The sequence below is a fragment of the Trichechus manatus genome, unplaced genomic scaffold, assembly GCF_000243295.1.
Source record: "Trichechus manatus latirostris isolate Lorelei unplaced genomic scaffold, TriManLat1.0 scaffold00013, whole genome shotgun sequence".
Classification (NCBI taxonomy): Eukaryota; Metazoa; Chordata; class Mammalia; order Sirenia; family Trichechidae; genus Trichechus; species Trichechus manatus.
In genome coordinates, this window is record NW_004443949.1 from 22,906,474 (window position 1) to 22,921,908 (window position 15,435).

Below are 15,435 nucleotides of genomic sequence, written 5' to 3' on the forward strand. Positions count from 1 at the left end.
ATTAAGTCAAAAGAACAGACATTTAAAGCTTTAAAGATGCAGAAAACTCTGTAAACTAGACACCTGGATATAGGCAAAGAGCAGAAGACTGGGTACAATTTACACACCACTATCTGGTCCCCTCTACTTCACGCTGCAGAATCAGCTGAAAGTTGTGTTACTTCTAGAAGCAGTTTAAAGTAGTTATTTATTTAATATTTAAATAAATGTTGCTCTCAGTGTTGATGATTAGAACAAAGACGATAGCTACAGAAGAGTTACTCCGTCGATAAAAACAGAACGGTATCAGAACATCAAAGAGGAGATGAATAGGAAAATCTTGTTTCTTCAAATGTCATATGCTTTCATGTCACAACAGCAGAGCAGTGGAATGAACTCCACTTCCAAAGGCTTTAATCAAAAAACTTTCTGTTAGCATTTATACCAAACAAGGCTCCTCAGACTTTTGGCATCATTCCTGAGTTATGAGACCCAGCCAGCCGGCTTTTCAGGTTATTGAAAATCTTTATTTTGTAACCTCCACCATAGATCTCAACACTGCCAGGTATTTCCCTCAGGCAAGTAGGCCTTTTGATCAATTTAGACATCAAAACCAAATTTTTTTTTCTTTTCTGGAGGCAATTTTGAGTATAGGGAACACCACACTTCAGCCTTTGCCAGAAAAAGGTCCTGATTCCTGCAATGACTAATCATGAGGGCCTCCAGCAACAGATGTAAATCTCTGAGCACCAAGGCACCAGCAGCATTTATCACCTGAGTCTCTGTTTTGCTTCATTCAGTAGCTCTTTGATAAGGTCGTTTCTAGCTCAGAGGACTTGGAATCTTGCTTGACACATCTAGTAGGACATCTGCATTTTCTTCAGTTTCACAGTCTGCTTTTCTTTCTTCTCATAGACTGCTATAATCTCTAGTCTTTGTGTTTACACAACCCTTTCCCAACATTTTATCTTTCCTCTGCCTTTGCATCTATTTCTTCTCCTTTCTCATTGACTTCTTGTTCAAAGAAAGCCATCATGTGCTTAATCTTCTTTTGCATGTCAGCATCACTGAGAGCCCTGGCAAAAGCAATGCTAGTAGTCTTGAGAATAATGAGTTTAGATTGATATTTGAAGGGACAGCAGAGGAAAATTTAGCAAAAGTCTTGGCTTCCTTGCTTTATAACCCCAGCTTCTGGTTCCCACTCATTTCGAGTTTCTCTAATGATGATTTATGTTGTTCTTTCACAGGTTCTACATTTTTCTCTAAAGATCCCTGGTGGCACAATGGTTAAGCTCTCAGCTTCTAACCAAAAGGTTGGCAGTTAGAACCACCCAGTGGCTCCTTGGGAGAAAAACCTGGTGATCTGCTCCTGTAAAGATTACAACCTAGAAAACCCTATGGGGCACGTGAGGTCGCTATGAGTCGAAAACTGACTTGACAGCAAACAACAATAACTACAGACTTTAAAAAATTTCTTTTAGCTTATTTTGAAATATCAGGTTATACAGTTCCATTTGGGGGGGCATGTCTTTTTGAAGTGATTTTATCATGGTCTGTGGGGATTTTATTCTTCCTCTTATTCTTTTTTTCTTATAACAACTTTTGTATGAGATTTGGTCACAAACCTTTTCTATTGCTTATTTTGAAATGAAATGTGTCTTCTGCTTTTGGAATGGAGGGGCTGAACAAGATAGATTTTCTAAATTCCCAGCTCCAGGACTCCCTCTTCTGTTGTTTTTGCAAAGTAACAAGCAAAAGTTATATATGGCTGCCCAGCTACTGTCCTCCACTTGTATCTGGACCTTCCCTTTCCCTTACCTTTATTGACCCTGTCTTGCTCGTTTTGGATGATATTTTAGCAAATTCTCCTCAGCGTAGAACATTGTCTTATAAGAGAGATTGATTTGTTAGTTTCAAAAGTTTCTTGAACCCAGACTGCTCCAGCACCATCAGACCTTAGTGTATCGCAATCCCCTTGCACTCACCCTACAAATTGTACCCTGGAAACCACTCTCTCCATTTGGCTATCCTTAGGTTTGTCCACTGTGTCTTTCAGAGAGCCCATGTTTGCAGTTTTGGGGTTCTTCTGTTTTGATGGCCATCAGAAACTTGATTGGATACCCTCTGGTTCTCCGCAGACACACTGATACCGCATGGATCTGTAGCTATTGGCAGTTTGTCTCCACTCGTTTTTATTTGGAATTCATAGGTATAGTTTATCACCTACTTCTGTTGTAGATGTCATTTACAAGTCTTTGATTTTACTATCCTAATTGCTCTGTTTGTATGGATGGAGTCAGGGAGGTTCAAACATTATGCTCTCACTGTTGCCAGCTTCTCAGAATCAGAATCCTCCTTAAAACAAACAAACCAGTCACTATTGAGTAGGTTCTGACTCATGGTGGCCCCATGTGTGTCAGAGTAGAACTGTGCCCCATAGGTCTCTTAGCCATCTAGTGCTGCTATAACAGAAATACCACAAGTGGAAGCCTTTAACAAAGAGAAATTTATTCTCTCACAGTCTCGTAGGCTATAAGTCCAAATTCAGGGCGTCAGCTCCAGGGGAAGGCTTTCTCTCTCTGTCGGCTCTGGAGGAAGGTCCTTGGGATGCATCAGTCTTCCCTTGGTCTGGGAGCATCTCAGCACAGGAACGTCAGGTCCAAAGGACGCGCTCTGCTCCTGGCACTGCTTTCTTGGTGGTATGAAGTTCCCATGTCTCTCTGCTTGCTTTTCTCTTTTATATTTCAAAAGAGATTGGCTTAAGACACTATCTAATCTTGTAGACCTCATCAATATAACTGCCATTAATCCATCTTATTACATCATAGCAATAGAATATACAGCACATAGGGAAATCACATCAGATTGCAAAATGGTAGACAATCATATAATATTGGGAATCACGACCCAGCCAAGTTAACAGATATTTTTGGGGGACACAATTCAATCCATGACACTAGGGTTTTCAATGGCTGATTTTTCAGAACTAGATGGTCAGGGCTTTCTTCCAAGACAACTCTGGGTGAACCTGAGCCTCCAGTCGAGCACGTTAACCGTTTGCACCACCTAGGGACAAAAATCCTCCTAGGATTCTTTAAATTTACTTTAGCAATTTTATAGTCTTTTTTCTCTGATGATAAAGATTACTTGCTAAACTAAAGATTAGGGATTCTCTTAAGGTTAGTGACTTCTGGCACTATATTTTTCAAAGCAAGCAGCATAATTTATATATATCATTTGTAATTAGAATAAATTTTTAGATAGTCAGGAGCATATTATCAAAATATTGAGTGTATGTTACTTTTTTTTTCTTCTCTTTCTTGCTTTTCACTTTTGATTATTTGTCTATGTACCATTCTAGCTGTCTGAAAATGGTTAAATTAAAATGTGATTGTTATGTTATTAAATGGGGGAAGTTATCTGATGGGAATTTCCCGAATGTACTATTTTTATTCTCTATTTTACAACTAAAGGAGTCTTCAAATTCTCTTTATACACTTGCTCAACAAGTTTTCATTCATAATAGAAAATTTTATCTTGAATACCAGTATTTGGGCATAGTTGTTGGCACAGTAGCTACAGTGATATATCTGGAACCTTTCATGATACTTACTTGTATATTTATTCAAATCCATCATCTCAGTTTTCTGATCTACAAGTTTAGGTTATACATATTTTTTAAATATATTCATTTGGAATAAACAGACATCATTTTCTGTTGGAAGGTTTTTTTTTTTTTTAGGCAAATCTGTGACCAGTTGAAAAATGGGATAATTAACGATGTGTGTTTTACAGTGTTAGGGAGAATTGCCTGCTCTGTCTGGGCCTCAGTGGATATCTGAAACGCTTTTGTTGGTCCAGCGTCTTTTCCTGACCTTCCCTATTCCATGTGATTTTGGTGGGACTGTCATTCATGTAACTCAGCAAACCCCTATGCAGGGATGGTCATATAACCAACGAAAGTTGGCCAATTATAAAATCTCACTCGCCTGGACACAATAGATGGCATTGTAGTGGCCCCGTGACTCATCAGGGTGTGATGGTTAATGTCATATGTCATCTTAACTAGGCTGTGATTCTCAGTGGTTGTGGCAGACATTGAACTGGCTGCTCTTCCATAATGTAATATAATACAATTACATTCCATGACATGATTTGATATGATCAGCCAATCAGTTGAAAGAGGAGTTTTCTTGGGGGTATGTCCTCCCTTCAGAATATAAATGGAAGTTCTGGCAAAGCTTGCTCTCTCTTGACCCTAAACTCTTATCACCTGACCTCCGGTTCTTGAGATGTAAGCCTGCAGAAATGTCCAGCCTGCTGCCTGACTTGCTTGGCTACTAACTGAAAGGTTGGCAGTCTGAATCCACCCAGAGGTGCCAGAGGCCTGGCAATCTCCTTCCCAAAGATCACAGCCATTGAAAACCCTGTGGAGAGCAGTTCTACTCTGAAACACATGGGGTTGCCATAAGTCAGAACTGACTCGACGACAACCAGTTTGGTTCTGGTTTGGAGTTATGGGGTGACTGAACAAAGCTACTGCCTTTATAGTTCGTGTTTTAGTCATCACAATGCTGGAGTATATATTACGACTTATATGTATAGACTCAGCAGTTACAACAAATATCGTAACAGATACAATTTCATGTAACACTGATAAAGTGCATAAATATATTATCATAATAAATGTGAAAAGTAAACTTTGCTGTATCTATTGACTTAAGGTTACATTCAAGAAGATAACAATAATAATAAACCATTTATAGTTAAGAGTAAAATACCACAAAAGAGTATTTTTGTTCTCGGCAAACTGTCCAGTAACACATATTTATGGTAATAAGACAGAAAGTCGTTGTTAGGTGCCGTTGAGTCGGTTCCGACTAAAAGTGACACTACGTAAAATGGAACTAAACTCTGCCTGGTCCTCCGTCATCCTCACAATCCTTGTTATGCTTTAACCCATTGTTGCAGCCACTGTGTCAGTTCAACTCATTGAGGGTCTTCCTCTTTTTCACTGGCCCTCTACTTTACCATGCATGATGTCCTTCTCCAGGGACTGATCCCTCCGAACAACATGTCCAAAGTGAGATGTAGTCTCGCCATCCTTGCTTCCAAGGAGCATTCTGGTTGTACTTTTTCCAGGGAAGATTTGTTTTTTCTTTTGGCAGTCCATGGTATATTTAATATTATTCGCCAACACCACAATTCAAAGGCATCAATTCTTCTTCTATCTTAACTTATTCATCGTCTAGCTTTCACATGCATATGAGGCAACTGGAAACACCACGGCTTGGGTCAGGCACACTTTAGTCTTCAAGGTGACATCTTTGCTTTTCAACACTTTAAAGAGGTCTTCTGCAGCAAATTTGCCCAATGCAATGCGTCACTTGATTTCTTAACTGCTGCTTCCATGGGTGTTGATTGTGGATCCAAGTAAAATGAAATCCTTGACAACTTCAATCATTTCTCCATTTATCATGATGTTGCTTATTGGTTCAGTTGTGAGGATTTTTGTTTTCTTGATGTTGAGGTGAAGCCATACTTGTCTTAAGCTAGGTTCTCTAGAGAAGCAAAACCAGTAAAGGGTATATATATATATGTAATGTAAAGAGATTTATATCAAGGAAATGGCTCCCACAGTTGTAGAAGCTGTAATGTCCCAAGTCCGTGGGTCAGGATTGAGTCTTCTCCTGATTCACGGAGCCGTAGAGGCTGTCAAACCCAAGATCAGCAGGCCGGAGAGCAGAGCTCTTGCTCGCAAGCTGTGAAGAGTGACGAATCCCAAGATGGCAGGTAAGCTGCTAGCTCAACTCCCAAGAACCGGAAGTTGGAGGAACAAGAGCCAGCTTCAGGATCCAGGACGAGCAAAAGCCCCTCAGCCCTGCCAGAATGTCCACTCACACTCGATGCAGACCACACGCCCAAGGAAACTCCTCTTCAACCGACTGGCTACTCACAGCAGATCCCATCATGGCTGTGATCACATATCAAATCACAACATCACGTGACTGCCAAAACACTGAGAATCATGGCCCAGGCAAGTTGACACACAATCTTAACTATCACAATACTGAAGGCTGTGGTCTTTGATCCTCATCAATAAGTGCTTCAAGTCCTCTTCACTTCAGCAAGCAAGGCTGTGTCATCTGCATAATGCAGGTAGTTAATGAGTCTTCCTCCAATCCTGATGCCCTGTTCCTCCTCATATAGTTCAGCTTCTCTGATTATTTGCTCAGTGCACAGATTGAATATGGTGAAAGCATACAACCCTGACGCATACCTTTAATCATTATTCCGTTGACGAATGTTTCTAATTTTTGGTGCTTACATTAATGAACAAGTTCAAATATTTCATCATTAAGTATGATGTTTGCTATAAATTTTTGGCATATAGCCTTGATCAAAGTAAGAGAGTTTTCTTCTATTCCTAGTAAGTTAGCAGTGTATATTGGGCATAATTATTGAGTTTTATCATATGCTTTTTAAGGCATTTTTTTTAGATGATGATGTAGTTTTACTCTTTTGATCTTTTAATGTAGTAAGTTACATTGATATATTTCTTAATATTAAAATAATTTTATATTCCTGAGATAAGTTTACACACATTTATATATGTATACCCAAAACCCACTGCCGTCAAGTTGATTCCGACTCATAGTGACCCTTTAGGATAGAGTAGAACAGCCCCATAGGGTTTCAAGGCTGTAAATCTTTAGGGAAGCAGACTGCCACATCTTCTCCCTCTGAGCGGCTGGTGTGGAGTGGCTGGTGGGTTCGAACTACTGGCTTTTTTGGTTAGCAGTTGAGCACTTTAACCACTGCACCACCAGGGCTCCTTTATATAGAAGGAAACACTATGGGGTGGTTTTACTCTGTCCCATAGGGTTGCTGTGAGTCAGAATCCACTTGACAGCAACAGATATGGTTTTGGGTTATATATATATATTATATCTATATATATATACGCATGTATACACACACACTGTACATTTTTTAAATAGAGTGCTGGATTTAATTTACAAATTTTATTAAGGACTTTTGCAACTGTATTTATATATTAAGATTGGTCTATAACTTCTTTTTTGCTCAATTTTTTCCAGTATTGATATTTGGCTATGACAGTATCATAGTATAAGCTGGGAAGTTTTTCATCTTCTGCTCTACTGAGAAATACTTAAAATAACATAAGGAATTTTTTTATGTGACCTAGGCTTGGTCAATCAGAATCTTGAGTCCTCAGAGTGGTGTTGTTGTTTGCCATCATGTGGATTCCCACTCATAGGGACCCTATAGCTACCATAATTTCTTTAGGAAAAGACATTTGATTAATCGGAGCCAATCAAGTCTATTCAGAACTAATTGTGAACTCTTTCCTGAGTGATCAGGATGTAAGTATTTACTTTTCTGCTGCACTTGGGGCTATAAGGATATTAGCCTGGAGCTACTGCAAACTTCTGCAACCAGGAGAAAGAGCCTGTTTGTGGTAGGGCCATGGCCAATCCTTCTAAACGCCTGCTGACACACAAAGAAGTTGAATATGCTAATCCCTAACCCTGGGTGTCGAAAACAGTTAAGCCATCAACTACTAGCCGAAATGTTAGCCGTTCAAACCTACCCAGAGGTGCCTCGGGAGACAGCCCTGGAGATCTGCTTCCATAATGTCACAGCTGTGAAAACCCTATGGAGCAGTTCTCTGCACACATGGAGTCGCTATGAGTCAGAATCAATTTGATGGCAACTAACAACAAACAACTGCTGAGCAACAGGAATGTCTTCCAATGGTAATAGGGTGGTCCACTGGGGTTCTGGGAAACTCTGACCTATCTGATTCCTCACTTTGGAAAGGCAGCTAAGAGCATCAGATTTTAGGCATACCTTGGGGTGTGCACCATTGACTTTTCACGGTTTATTTATTTATTTATTGTGTGCTTTAAGTGCAAGTTTACAATTCAAGTTAGTCTCTCATACAAAAATTTATACATACATTGTTTTGTGACCCTAGTTGCTCTCCCTATACTGTGACAGCACACTCCTCCTTTCTACCCTGGATTTCCCGTGTCCATTCAACCAGCTCCTGACCCTCTCTGCCTTCACATCTTGCCTCTGGACAGGAGCTGCCCATTTAGTCTCATGTATCTACTTGAGCTAAAGAAGCACACTCTTCGCGAGTATCATTTTATGTCTTATAGTCCAGTTTGATCTTTGTCTGAAGAGTTGGCTTCGGGAATTGCTTTAGTTTTGGGCAAACAGAGAGTACGGGGCCCATATCTTCCGGGGTCCCTCCAGTCGCAGACCATTAAGTCTGGTCTTTTTACTAGAATTTGAGTTCTACACCCCACTTTTCTCCTGCTCCGTCAGGGACTCTCCGTTGTGTTCCCTGTCAAGGAAGTCATTGGTGGTAGCCAAGCACCATTTAGTTCTTCTGGTCTCAGGCTGATGAAGTCTCTGGTTTATATAGCCCTTTCTGTCTCTTGGGCTAATACTTTTCCTTGTGTCTTTGGTGTTCTTCATTCTCCTTTGCTCCAGGTGGGTTGGGACCAATTGATGCATCTTAGATGGCTGCTTGCTGGCTTTTAAGACCCCAGATGCCACTCACCAAAGTGGGGATGCAGAACATTTTCTTAATAAACTTTGTTATGCCAATTGACCTAGATGTCCCCTGAAAGCATGGTTCCCAGATCCCTGCCCTTGCTACTCAGTCCCTCAAAGTGTTTGGTTGTATTCAGGAAACTTCTTAGCTTTGGTTTAGTCCAGTGGTACTGACTTCTCCTGTAGTGTGTGCCGTCCTTCCCTTCACCTGAAATAATTCTTGTCTAGTATCTAGTTACTGAATACCCCTTCCTCTCCCTCCCCACCGTTGTAACCATCAAAGAATGTTTTCTTCTGTGTTTAAACGTTTTGAAGTTCTTATAATAGTGGTCTTATACAATATTTGTCCTTTTGTGACTAAATTCACTCAGCATAATGCTTTCCAGATTACTCCTTGTTATAAGATGTTCCACGGATTCATCGTTGTTCTTCATTGTTGCGTAGTATTCCATTGTGTTTTCAAGGTTTATTTGCTGGTTCAGTGGTCATAGCAAAAAACAAAAAAACCCATTGCCATCAAGCTGATTCCAATTCATAGTGATCCTATAGGATAGAGTAGAACTGCCCCATACGGTTTTCAAGGCTGTAATCTTTAATCTGACTGCCACATCTTTCTCCCGTGGAAAGGCTGGTGGGCTCGAACTGACGAACTTTTGGTTAGCAGCCGAGTGTTTAACCATTGTGCGCCAGAGCTCCTTAAAGAAAACTCAACCTTAACCAATTCCAGTTACCGTTCTTGCCAGTATTTGTAGCCAGATCAGCCTGTATGCTCTAGCCTTCCTTACTGGCTAAGAATGGGATCAACACAGGAGAAAATAAAGCCAAGATATGGAGAAAGTCTGGATCCTCTGGAGACTAGCTTGTGAAGATGTCCAGAGACCTTCAGTTTTCACTAGCTCAGGGCTGTTTTGGTTATTTTCTTAACTTCAGTTCCTCCCACTATGCACATAATGTTAATTGGGATTGTGCCTTGAGTGTAGCAAGGGCTTGTTATTTCAGTTTCCCAAGGGTAAGCACTTCCTATCCATGGTCTGGATCAGATGTTCATATTCCTTACTGCTCCTGCAAGATGGCTGACGACATTTTTTACTCTTTATTTTGTAGATGAGGCAGCTTTTCATTGGCCCTGGCTCTAATCAGGGGACTCACTTTCAGCTCTCAACTTCTGTTAGCCTGAAACCGCATCTCTAATCCTGCATGGACATTAACGTGTGGTCCCTAGCTAATGAGGTCTATTTCTGGTTCCAGTATGCTCATGAGTCATTAGTTTTACCTGCCATTTACCATTCTGATTTTCACTTAACTCTGTATTTTAGGAATGTGGAAATTTCCCTTTCTTGTTTATATAGTCTGTTATTTAAGGTTTTCCCCCTATTTTTATGTATTTGGACTGTGGGTGGGTGTAAGTCATTCTGAATCAAACCAACCTGTCATATTAACCAGGAGTTCAATTGCACTATTTCCTCCGTTATCCTTTCTGTCAAGCAACAAACACACATTTTTTTTTTCCCAGAGATTTCTTTCTGGAGCCTTCTGCCATCCAGCTTCAGGTTGAACTAGATGACCACTGAAAAGACCAGTTGCCCTTGAATTCACTCCAACTCATGGTGACTTCATGTATGGCAGAGTAGATTGCACTCCACGGGGTTTTCAAGGGCTGATGTTTTGGAAGTTGACTGCAGGCCTTTCTTCCGAGGTGCCTATAGGTGGACTCAAACTGCTAACCTTTTGGGTAATAATCAAGTATGTTAACTATTTGCACTACTCAGGGACTCTGGACAATCACTAGACCTCCCCTATGGCTGGCATCCTGGGCCTTCACATGTCCTCATAAGTATAGTCAGTGCAGCAGCTAAAGCAGTCACTGCCTTGTCCTCCTCATGCTGTCTGTAAGACCTCTTCATTTTTCTGCATCTGTCTCACTTGTCTGTTGCTCTCATCTTGGCTGCAAGAGAAAACACCCTGCTGCCAGAGGCATAGCAGCCCCCAACCCATCAATTCACCAGCTTGTCTGGTGCCTCCCCCCTTAGACTTGCACCGGGGCAAATGCCTGCCTCTAACCCTCCCTCGCTATGCCTCTGCCTGCTGCTACCCGGGGCATGCTGGGCATATAGGTACTCTCCAGCGACCTATAAGCTCTCTCCCCTTCTTCTACTTCTCCTTGGTAAAACCAGAAAAACCCAAACCCATTGCCGTCGAGTCGATTCCAACTCATAGAGACCCTATAGGACACAGTACAGCTGCCCCTTAGGGTTTCTAAGGAGCACCTGGTGGATTTGAACTGCTGACCTTTTGGTTAGCAGCTGAGCTCTTAACCACTGTGCCACCAGGGCTCCCCTCAATGGTAGGCATGGGAAAATGTTAAGGTCTTACAGGTATTCTGGGTCATTCCTGGGGAAGTGTAGCACAAGCCTTCCTTCTGCTCTGGGCTTCTGTGGTCTCCTCCACTGACTTAACCAAGTGAAAAAGAGCCAAGATCCCTTCTCTAGCGTTCTACAAGTCCTAAGCTCTTTTATTCCCTCTTTCTTCTTCTCCATCCCCCCCAAGTTTGGGAAAACATTCTTTAGCATTTAGAGCAAGAGAAACAGACTCTTAGATCATATATTCTAAATCTTCTGCCTTTGCCAGGTCCTTAGCTTTTGAAGACTGAAAGCTAAGAATGGGCTCCTTTGTTATCTGTGTTGTGCTGTGTCATCCTTTCCCTGAAGCAGTGAGGATGTCTGGGGTGGGGGAAGGTCGCAGGGAACAAGGAACAATTGGGGAAAAACCCTGTTAATATCTTAAAATTTTATTCAGTCACAAATGCTTGTGCTGTTTGCTATCTTCAGCCAGAACTCCATTATATTTTTCGGAAGGGATCCAATTATTTTCTAATAAGCTGGTGGATATATTTAGTATGTTTATCTAAAATTAGCTACTTAAATCATTTGGAATATCATCTCTAACGTTAAAACTCCCTGTTCATCTTTATTTTTTTAAATTCCAAAAACCAAACCTGTTGTCATCAAGTCGACTCCTGACTCATAGCAACCCCAAGGGTTAGAGAGTACAACTGAGCCCCATAGGGTCTTCTTGGTTGTAATCTCTGATGTAGCAGATCACCAGGCCTTTCTTCCATGGTGCCACTGGGTGGGTTCGAATCACCAATCTTTCAGTTAGTAGCTGAGAGCAAACCCTTTGTGCCACCCAGGGACCGTCTTAAATTCCAATCTGCTACTTGTTTATTTAATTTAATTCAATTCATTCATTCAATTTTTATTGTAAGTACCAGGCACTGGACTGACAACTGAAAGGTCAGCAGTTTGAACCCACCAGTGGCTCAGCATGAGAAATGAACTGGCGATCTGCTTCTGTAAAGACTGTAGAATAGGAAACCCTATGGAGCAGTTCTACTCTTGTCATATAGGGTTGTTATGAATGGGACTCCACTTGAAGGCACACAACAACAACAACGTGTCGCTACTACCCGTTGAAGGAAAATACAAGACAAAACAAATGATCCTTTCTCTCAGTATGCCCTCTCTGGGCGTATGGGAGTGTTATGGATTGAATTGTGACCCCCCACCCCTCAATATGTGTTGGAATTCCTATACCTGTGGATGTAATCCTGGTTGGGAATAGGGTTCTCTTTTTTATGTTAATGAGGCCCTATCAGTGTCGGGTGCATCCTAAACCTAATGACTTCTGAATTATAAGAAGCAGCAGAGACACAGAGAGAAACAAACACAAGGAGGGGGGAACGGTGGTGATAGATGCTGCACGAAGATCGCCAAGGAACCAAGGAATGCCGCGGCTACAGAAGCTAGAGGAGACAAGAATCTTCCCCCAGATCCCTGAGAGAGAGAGCCTTCCTGTCTTAGCCTGGGTTTTCTAGAGAAGCAAAACCAGTAAAGTGTATAAATATATATACATAGTGAGAGAGAGAGACAGATGTATATTAAGGAAATGGCTCACACGGTTGTAGAGGCTGGAAAGTCCCAAGTCCATGGGTCAAGCTGGAGGCTTCTCCTGATTCATGTAGCCACAGGGGCTGGCGAACCCAAGATCAGCAAGTCAGACAGCAGGGCTCTGGCTCACAGGCTGCGAAGACTGATGAATCCCAAGATCGGCAGGTAAGCTGCTAGCTCAAGTCCCAAGAACCAGAGGTCAGACGAATAGGAGCCAGCTGCAGGATCCAGTGTGAGTAAAAGCCCATGAGCCTTGCCAGAAAGTCCACCTATATTGGATGCAGGCCATATGTGCAAGGAAACTCCCTTTCGACTGATTGGCTACTCACAGCAGATCCCATCATGGAGGTGATTACATAATATCAAATCTCATCCTGGAAGTAATCACATCATCATACGACTACCAAACTACATCATAACTCCCAAACTATTGAGAATCACGGCTCAGCCAAGTTGACACACAACATTAATGATCATACTTCCCCTATAGCTAGTGCCCTGACTTCAGGCTTCTAGCCTGCTGAACTGTGAGAAAATAAATTTATGTCCTTTAAAGCCATCCACTTGGGGTATTTCTCTTAAACACACTTGGAAACGATAACAGGGGAGACAGAGACAAATCACCCAGTAATTTATAAAGAATGTGGTAAGAATCATAATAGTGGAATGTGTAAGAGACGGCCGCTAACTCTGGTTGGGGAAGTAAGAAACATCTTCCCAGAGGAGATGACTTTTGAGTTGCTTCTTGCAGAATGAATGGACATTCAAGTAGTGAGGGAAGGAGAAAATTCAAGTTGTGGGGTGACAGGAAGAGAAGAGGATCTAGAGAGAGTAAGAAGCCCTTGAAACCCCATAAAGACATAAGCAAGTGATAGTTTGGGAATAGAGAGGTTGTCTGGATGTGAGTAGAGTAGGGGAGAAGGGAGCAGCAGAGATAAAACTAGAAAGATCTCTGCTTTGCACTTTAGGAAATGTATCTTCATTCAGAGATTTTTAAGCTGAGAAGAAAAGGAGCAGATGTTGGGAGGCAGAGAATAGGAGAGAGAGAAGAAGAGAACGAGCTTGGGAGCAGAGAAATAAGCTAAGAGGCTGCAACAAACCTTTCCAGTCTTACACCACCACAGTAGGTCAGGCCCTTATTATTTCTCATGTGGTATAAATTCTTTAACTGGGATTTAACTGCATCTTACAACTTCTAATTAATGGTGACACTATTAATTGAGATTGCTATAGAAACACTTAAAATATATATTCATATTCATATCTATATATATAAGCCTTCACTTTTGGATAACATAGGTAGAGGTGCCTATAAGACTACTTAGGAGATATTTCTAGCAAGTTGTTGGAAATGCTTTTCATGAGCACATTCTTTACCCTTTTTTGGGGTGTGAGGAGGGTTGGAGTGAAGGAGTAGGGGGGTTCAGAGGTGAGGTTGATTTAGTGCTTTACGATTTAGTAAATATCATAGGCTTGCATATTCTTTGTTGTTGTTGTGTGCGCTTGAGTTGATTCTAACTCATAGCGACCCTATATGACAGAGTAGAACTGTCCCATACAGTTTCCTAGGCTGTAATTTTTACATGAGCAGGTCGTGAGGTCTTTTCTGTGGGTTTGAACTGCCAACATTTCAGTTAGCAGCCAAGCGCTTAACCATTGCGCCACCAGGGCTACTTTGCATATTCTGTGTAATACTTACCAAATATATTTTAGTTATATCTTGTTCTCTTTTTCTAAATTCAAGTGATTAAATATACAATTGTGCACTTTTATGTGCATGTGATTCTGTAAGGTTCTGCAGGTGATACAATGGTGGTAAGAAACTAATCACTTATCATTTAGTTCACATATGTAATAAGTGTATAAATGATTATAAAACAAGTTACATAAAACATAATATGCTATATACTATAGTACAATAGGAATCATTGGTGGTGCAAATGGTTAATTCACGTGGTTGGTTACCAAAAGGTTGGAGGTTCTAGTCCCCCCAGTGACACCTCAGAAGAAAAGCCAGGTGATCTCCTTCTGAAATATAAGCTATTAAAAACCCTATAGAGCACATTTCAATTTTGACACACATGGGGTCCCATGAGTCAGAACTGACTCAATGGCAACTGGTTATAGTCTAAAAGTTTTATTGGATAGGATAGGATAGATTAACAATGAGGTAACAAACAACCTCACAATCTCAGCAGCTTAAGAGAACAAAAGTTTTTCTCACTCATATGAATTCTGCTGTGCATCCAGGAGATTCTCTAGGGCAGCTAGATGTCTTACATGTGTTGGATCAGCGTTCTGGGTACCTCCATATAGACATGTAGCTTCTAGTATGACCACTCGAGGGAAAGAGTGGGCCCAAGTGTCAACTACTGGCAATTAAATGATCTACTCAGATGTGACCCAAGTCACTTCTGCTCACATTTCATTGCCAAAACAAGTCCCGTGACCATGCCTAATTTCAAGGGGGAGGGAAGAGCTATCTTTCCATGTGTTAGAATGAAGGCCCAGATATTGGTAAACAGTAATAATGCGAATCAATGTACACCTATTCCTCACTCATCAACTAACTTGTTATCCAACATTTTACATTTACAACAATAGTAAAAAATCTACTATCTTACTGTTTTGTGCATTAACGACATATGTCTGGCAGTAACGGATGCTGAGGTGTGAGGCAAGAGTAATGCTGGCTGTGAAGGTTAAAGTTATGTGTCAGCTTGGCTGGGCCATGATTCTCAGTGGTTTGGCAGTTATGTAATGATGTAATTTGGCAGTTATGTAATAATGTAGTCATCCTTCATTTTGTGATCTGATGTGCTCATCCTCCATTTTTGCATAATGCCTATTTTCACGTAACGCTGATTTTCGCATAAAGACCTGGTCTTTGGAACCTAACCATGTCAATAAGTGAGGAGTG

The 15,435-nt window shown here is 41.2% G+C and overlaps 1 pseudogene; it reads right to left on the reverse strand.

Moving 5' to 3' along the window:
* Positions 1-392: 392 nt before the first annotated feature.
* Positions 393-2,044, reverse strand: LOC111819602 (V-type proton ATPase subunit E 1 pseudogene; annotated as a pseudogene).
* Between the last annotated feature and the right edge of the window lie 13,391 nt (positions 2,045-15,435).